Raw genomic sequence first — 7826 nt, forward strand, 5'->3', positions numbered from 1 at the left:
TTTATCTTATTGATAAACACAAGAATGGATGTAGATTTAGGATGCAGTCATTGGGATCAATACATTTAAATAGCCTACGTGTTCACAGGATTGCATTTCCAGATAGTTGTCTTTATCTTGTCATGTTAAAAGAAGCCCAATAATCCTGAACTTTGGTTGTTTGTCAGCACCTGCCAAGATTGCAATGCTAAACCAATTAACCCTGTTGCTAACATACCCACTGATGCCTCTGACAACCAGTTTGTGTTATAATTTTTCATAATAATCTAATCTCTAATGTTTGAAAGTAACAAGCTTACTTTTAATACAACTTTAGCTCTCTTGCTCTCAATGGCAAATGGTTGCCTTTAGATACAACAACAAGTTACTTCTAAATACTTTTGCTTAAGACTGGGGGCTCATAAAGCAATTTTTTAAACAGGTAAACATGATGAAAAGCATGCTTTATTATCTGTGTGTGCGAGTGTGTGTGTGTGAGAGAGAGATTTATGTCAATAAAGGACCTGCTTAATCTAAGTTAAAGAGCTGTTTTTAAGCAGTTTCCCTTTCCTCTTTCTTTTTACTTCTTTCAATAAAAATAATCAGGGCATTGTATAATAGGGTACACAATACACCTTTCACAATAGTAATAATATTTGAAATAAAGTATTATTAGATATACTTCCCCTATGGTTATAATTATAGTTATATGCATACAGTTATAGAGTTTATATGACTTTTTACTAGAATGCTCATGCAATTCATTGTCAAATTTAGCGCAAAGATTGTTGTACTGTAAAATATCCATTGATGTCATTTATAAGAACTTTATTTAACATCTCTGTAATTGTACTGGCTATTGGAAGTATCACACAACTGTAAAAGTTATCAATAATAATTGACTGTGACTCTTTAAGAGGCAGCATATCCAAGTTCAGTTCATACAATAAAGATGCTGGAGAGCCATAGTGATTTAAGTCTTGAGTTCAATGTGTCATAGCCTCCCTGACATCACTTTATTTTTTAACCATCATCCAGTGGACCGTATAAGATATATAGGGGCTGGTGGCTTCAGCTGCTTGAATTTATGTGTGAAATCTCTGGCTGAATTGTCCCATAATTGGGTTCTTAAAATAGATTTTCTTGTCTAAGTACAGTTGTGGTTGTGTATTGTAACCAATCGTAAGCTTTTGTGCAATGCAAACCTTCAGTAGGAATTAATAGGGAAAAATATAATAGTTAATTGCTAATAGTGAGCATATAGATTAAATGTCATATTTGAGAAGAAGAATAACTAATAGACCAAGAAGATAGGGAAGATCACATATATGTAACTTTAGAGTTACACAACCCCAGAAATTACACAGTCATAACAGTAACACTACACTATTATTTCTAACTTAATTTAAGTACGTTTATGGTTTAACTAGGAAAATAACTTTTCTGGGTGTATGATACTGAGATGATTTTGATGCTAGAATGAAGTATTTGGTATTTATAAGTGACCACATGTACATTACATCCTGCACTGAAATTAGGGAGACATAATTTGCAGCGTCCATGATCCTGTGACTGTAATCTTAAATATGCTTAGTAGAGTACAAGTCTCCCAAAATTCAGTATGCCTTCAATTAAGTAAACAAGCCTACGTTTAGGCTATAGGAGGAATTTGGTTGTTCATTTCTTCTTTATTACCATGAACCACAAAATGCTGACATTCTGACATAGCTTCATCAAGCTTCTTTTATTAGTTTAAACAGCACTCTGTTATGCCATTCTGACTTCTGGTACAGTGTTTCTGTTTACAGTTATATGTTTTACCATGGTGTTCCACAGAGTTCCACATAATTTCCCTCCCACCCACAGCACATGGGTGGGGGGAGATACATCAGTGTTCTCTTCCCATTCACGATGCATAGTCTCCACTGGGTTATTGGGGACAGGTGTAAATGGGAGTGGTGCTGTTTGAGCTATAGAAGCAAAAGATGGCACACCTGGACATCATAAATAGAGGGACAGACAGACTAAGCTAACTGTGGCTAGGTTTGCCACAGAATTTGCACTAAACCCCTTCACATTCAGGTAATTCTGGGTCTGGAGTCTAAGTAAAATATATACCGTAAATAAAAATTGAGGCTGGCCAAAAAAATAGGCATACTACTAAGCAGTTTGTTGTAGATCAAAGGAAACTGCATTTGGGACCTTTAAAATTTTCCCTTAGGGATGGGATTAATGGGAATGGAAGAAAATGGAAAAAAATACAAAGCCTTGGCATATATGTGGATTTGCTATCTAATACTTGTGTGTCCATAAGATTTTGTCTTTCTGAAAGCTGAAAAGGGTATGTAGAAATACTTCTTCTGTAATGCTTTATTTGAAAATGTGACCATTTTTCCAAACAAAATTTGCATAAGCATTTTACTGTCCACAGTTAAGTCAAAATGTATCAATTAAATGTATCCATTAATAATGATGATGACTGTAAAATGTATGGCACACAACATTCTGTAATTTGGGCATATAAAATATTTGGGATAGAATCGAAGCACAAATTCCAATTACTCGATTATTATTTTAGGCTCCAGCTCATATAATATGCACACATTTGCTGATTAGATTAAATTGAATCAGGATACAAATTGCTGTAGTGACTAATTCAGAAAGGGTGTTTAGTTTGACATCAGTTGTCGCAAGCACAAACTGATTGTAAAAATGTGTTATTACTCAGAAATGCAACAGAAGTTAAGAGATGAAAGAAAATGCGGCTTTCTCTGACTGAAGTGGACTTGATCTCTCCAAGGAATAACCCTCTTAGACCACTTTATGTCAAGCTGCAATCATGGGTGAAGTTCTGAGGCTCTGCAGGGAAACCCATAGTGGACACCTATGAAGCACAAAGCATTGTAATGTCATTTTGTTTGAAGAGCAGGAGTCCCACATGTTCATGTGCTGGGAACAAAATAGCAAAGGGATCTGGATAGTGTGGAGGTAGCTGAAAATGTACAGGCAAGTGCTACTAACCAAGCCTGCTTTTTGTAAAGTAATCTTGAAAAACTACTGTAAACCAAGCCCAGTTGGGTTAACCCTATTTTTTCCTGACACCATGCATGTTCCATTGAAAGCTGAAAGAAATGAACGTATCTGGGCATGTTTGGCAGGGATGTGAGAGAGCGACTCACAATGGCAGCTGTGTAACTCCTTACCAAGGGGTATTGGGCTAACTTGCTTTCTGCTGTTCTGAAAGATTTTGACAACTGACTTGCAGAGGCATATAATGAATCACCAATTTTTCAAAAATGTGTTTTTAAATTGCCCTTTACATTCAACAGTAAAGTATTCCTTTAATACTTGTGGCGCAGTGGTTAAACCACTGTACTGCAGCCAAAACTGTGCTCACGACCTGGAGTTCAATCCTAGGTAGCTGGCTCAAGGTTGACTCAGCCATCTATCCTTCCAAGGTTGGTAAAATGAGTATCCAGCTTGCTGGGGGGGAGGAGGCAATGTATAGCCTGCATAATTAACTTGTAAACCGCCCAGAGAGTGCTTGAAGCATTATGGGGTGGTACATGTGCTTATAATCTCAAGACTAGACCACTGTAACACGCTCTACGTGGGGCTACCTTTGAGGCTGATGCGGAAACTTCGAGTGGTGCAGAATGCAGCGGCGAGAGACTCCTTACCGGAGTGAGAAAACACCAACATATTTACCCTATTCTAGCCAAGCTGCATTGGCTGCCCATCCGTTTCCGCATTGACTTCAAAGTTCTAATGCTTACCTATAAGGCCCTAAATGGTTTAGGACCTCGATACTTGGCGGAGCGCCTGCTCCCACCAAGATCTACTCGGATGACCCACATGAGTCAGGAGGTGAGGCTAAGGAGCCTGACGCACGGGAGGCCCAGAGGGAAAAGACACGAAGCCAGGCCTTCTCGGCGGTGGCTCCTCACCTTTGGAACAGCCTTCCTCTGGAAATTCACAAGGCCCCAACGCTGGGTACTTTCAAATGCCAACTGAAAACATGGATGTACATCCAGGCCTTTCCTCCTGTCAACTACTGATTGCTTTGCTTTGCTATTTATTATTTATTTATTCCTGCACTATTTGTTATTGTTGTATGCTAATGTTTTTATGTTTGTTTGTTTTTAAAATTGTTTTTGATATTCTGTAAGCCACCCAGAGTGGTAGAATATACCAGATGGGCGGGACATAAATTGAATGAATGAATGAATGAATGAATGAATGAATGAATGAATGAATGAATAAATAAATAAATAAATAAATAAATAAATAAATAAATAAATAAATAAATAAATAAATAAATAAATAAATAAATAAAGATAAGCAGCACCCTTTTTGCTTTTTAATGTTATAATTTGTTTAGTTGTGATTTTGCATTATAGCCTGTTATCTGTTTTCACCTGCACCTGCTTTCTTTTTCGTTCTTATCTGAATCTGCTGTGAGCTGTCTTGCATCTCAGTCCTGGAATAAAGGCACTTTATAAACCAGCTAGATAGAATCAGTACTTGGGTACAAATGTGGCCGTGTACCCTTCCAGCTGGAAATCATTTTCTGTTCTTGGGATTTCCCAAGCTGGGTATGGCAAAGAAATCTGGAATTTTAGAAGATGGCAGGAATACCTGTCTTCTCCTTGTTTTCTTTTTCTAACTTGGATGGTGATAGGAGATGGTAAGGTCAAAACTGAAATATGCAGCCCCTTGAACATATAAACCTGTACTTTTTCCTTGTCTACGGGAATATGACAGAGAAAGTGAAGTCTGTCATTAATTTCTCTATCCCTTTATTTAACCAGAGTAGGGAATGGTACACTTGTATTTTACGCAAAATCAGAGGAGGTAGTCACATCCCTGGACTAGATAATTAAGTATCATCATCCTCTCGCAAGCATTCCTTTCTGGATTGTGGCATCTGACAGTAGATGCCTGCGCTATACATTTGTCTGCACCTAATAGATGAAAGACATTGAAAACACTGGACATATGGCTGAGACTAGTTGGAACTAGCGAAGAAACGAGTTGGAACTGAAATTTTTTAGAACCACACACAATCTGATTTTGACATTTAATTTTGTGTGCAATGCAGCTAGGCTCAGCTGGAATTCTGGAGACAAATAAATGTTCCCTTAAAGAAGAGAATGCTTGCCGGAGGATGATCTGGATATGTGTTTTTATGAGGTGGTCCAGGCATCATTGATTTTGTTTGTTACCCACCGATGTTTCCCCAATACTTCATTATCATTTTTTCTTTCAAGAAAACTGAAAGAAAAAGTAAAAACTGACACAACTCGACAGTGACATTTCACAGAGGTTAACAGTAGACTCATCTGACTCATTCCACTCACACCACTAGGCCTGGCAGGTACTGGATCTAAAAAACAGTCAGGAGATTCCTAATTCTCATTGATGGAGGCTGTCTCAAGATTACGGGATGCTTCAAGTGAAGAATCTTTAAACCCCTTGGGATTCGTCACCTCCACTGCCTGAGATTGGTGCTTATTTTCTTGAGGTTTCAGCCTTTTGTGCAGAATATCTTTGGAAAACTAGTGTTTTCCTTTGTGACACTAAGTACATACAGAAGGACAGAAAAACTATCTGATAGGTTAAAAAAAAAGGGCAAACACCCATTCATGGCTTTTAATTTTTAGAAGTCTATGCAATAAGGCAGTCAACTATCATAATTCTGTGCGGTTTAGTTTAGAAGTACACAATTCTATTCTTGCAAACACAGAAACTGAAAATATTTTAAAATCTCTCAGCAGAGGAGAAAAAAAAAACCTGTTTCTCTTTTTTGTGCAGGAGGACAGGATGAGTGAGGATTTATACCCCTAGCTGTGGTTGAATATAGAATTGCTTTTAAAATTTTCTTAAGTAGAATTCTTGCAGCATATAACCTGAAGTTAATGTATTGCTGTGAGAATGGAATTAAATATCTACAGAATTCTGAGGGAGGCCAAACAGTTTTAATATGAGTTGTAAAATGTATGTCCATCCCTATGCATGTGTGCATGTGTCTGTCTGTCTGTCTGTCTGTCTGTCTGTCTGTCTCTCTCTCTCTCTCTCTCTCTCTCTCTCTCACTCACTCACTCACTCACTCACACATATATGCCATGGCTATAGGTAGGGCAGGATAGGAGAGATTTACCTCAGGCATGCAAAACTGAGGGCTACTCTTAGGTTCCATTGGATTCAAATGGACCTACTCTAGATGCAAGTTACTTTAGAGTAGTAAGTAGTAGTTAGATGAAGCCCATTTAAATCAATGGAACTTACAAAGGACTTGGCTCACTAAATCCCCACTGATTTAATAGGCCAACACTGGTGCAATTTACTATACTAAGCAACAAGATTTCAATCATCATATCCCAAGAGATATCTGAAACACAGACTAAATGGCACTGTCTTCCCAATTTGGGGCCAATATGTGCTGCTTCATTTATTTCTGCCCACATGGGAGTACCTGGAACAGACCACTTTCCTTCACTGCTTAATGAGGTTTCTTTGGGGGATAAGAAGCCAGACAGTTAAGCAAAAAGGAAGCTTACCAATACATTCCATGTTAAATTTGAAGGTATCCTATGTAATACCTTTTCAGTTCAGTAATAAGTGCTTCAGTTCAATAAAGAAATAGGTTTAGGGTCCATTGCTTGGTGGTAAAACCCATGTTTTGCTGTGAATATAACTCCTTTAATAAGTCCTCATTCAACAATAGGTCATGTTAAACACGTTGAAATAGGTATTAATGTTAATCACATTCTAGTTTCCTTGACATGTTTCCAGTGTAATGTGAATGCAAAATATGTTATTGAGTGGTATATTTTTCTTCCCAGTTACCTTCCCGGTTCATGGTTTTACAAACTTTGAGACCTGTAAACAGTGAAGGGTATTTCCATACTATGCTTTTACAGCCAGCCTGCCTGTTGCTTAGAATTTTACAAGCAGGGATTCCATTTCTAATGTTCCTGTGTTTTCCCACTGCTTTCTCTCTCTCTTTCCTTCCACAAAAACATATGTTAAGGTGGGGAGGACAGAATAGCTGCACAATACTTTGTGACTGCTAGTGTTAGAAGACAACCTAAATGTCATGTGCAAACTGTAAAGCTCGCTAAGCATATTATCAATGATTAAGGAGAAAAGTATTAATATACATTAAATATCAAACTCTGGGCTGGCATCAGGGGTCAGCTTCAAAGGCCAGGTCCCTTTGAAGTCCCTTCATCCTTCTTATGGATTCCTAATTCCTCAAAATCTAATTATCACTTTTGTAAAATTATATGGAAATGGATTCTTAGGCTTGTGCAGGGACTTCACCTAGCCCACTGGAACCTATGATGCATTCCTCCATTATTTCATAAAGTACTTTACATGTCCCCATCAGTTTCAGAAATGAAGGCCTGGATCCAACAGAACTCTGCTGGAGCAGAAAGTAACATGGGGCAGTCCTTGCTTACCATGGCACAAGCACCAATCAACATTGTGTTGATGCAACTTCTTGTGCAAGGATGTCCTGGATGCCTTGTTGCATAACAGGCAAAAATGTCAGACTACTTGAGCTACAGACATTTGACACAGTAAATTACTGGCTAAGTTGTTTACTTGCCTTGTTAGACAGGGATCCTGCTATGCAAAACAAAAATAAATCCCCACAAACTGGTGGAATTCATTATCCAATTGTTTTTATCCTGCTTATCCTTTTCTACTTTACATCTATGTTACAAGGATTTGTCCATGCTGGCAGGTGAAATGGTTGCTGTCCAAAAAAACCTGACCAAGCTCCAGTAGTTGCTCATATCCCACAGGTTCTTCTATACCTTTCTCTCACTTAATCTCTC

Source organism: Pogona vitticeps, chromosome 4, assembly GCF_051106095.1.
Source record: "Pogona vitticeps strain Pit_001003342236 chromosome 4, PviZW2.1, whole genome shotgun sequence".
Taxonomy (NCBI): Eukaryota; Metazoa; Chordata; class Lepidosauria; order Squamata; family Agamidae; genus Pogona; species Pogona vitticeps.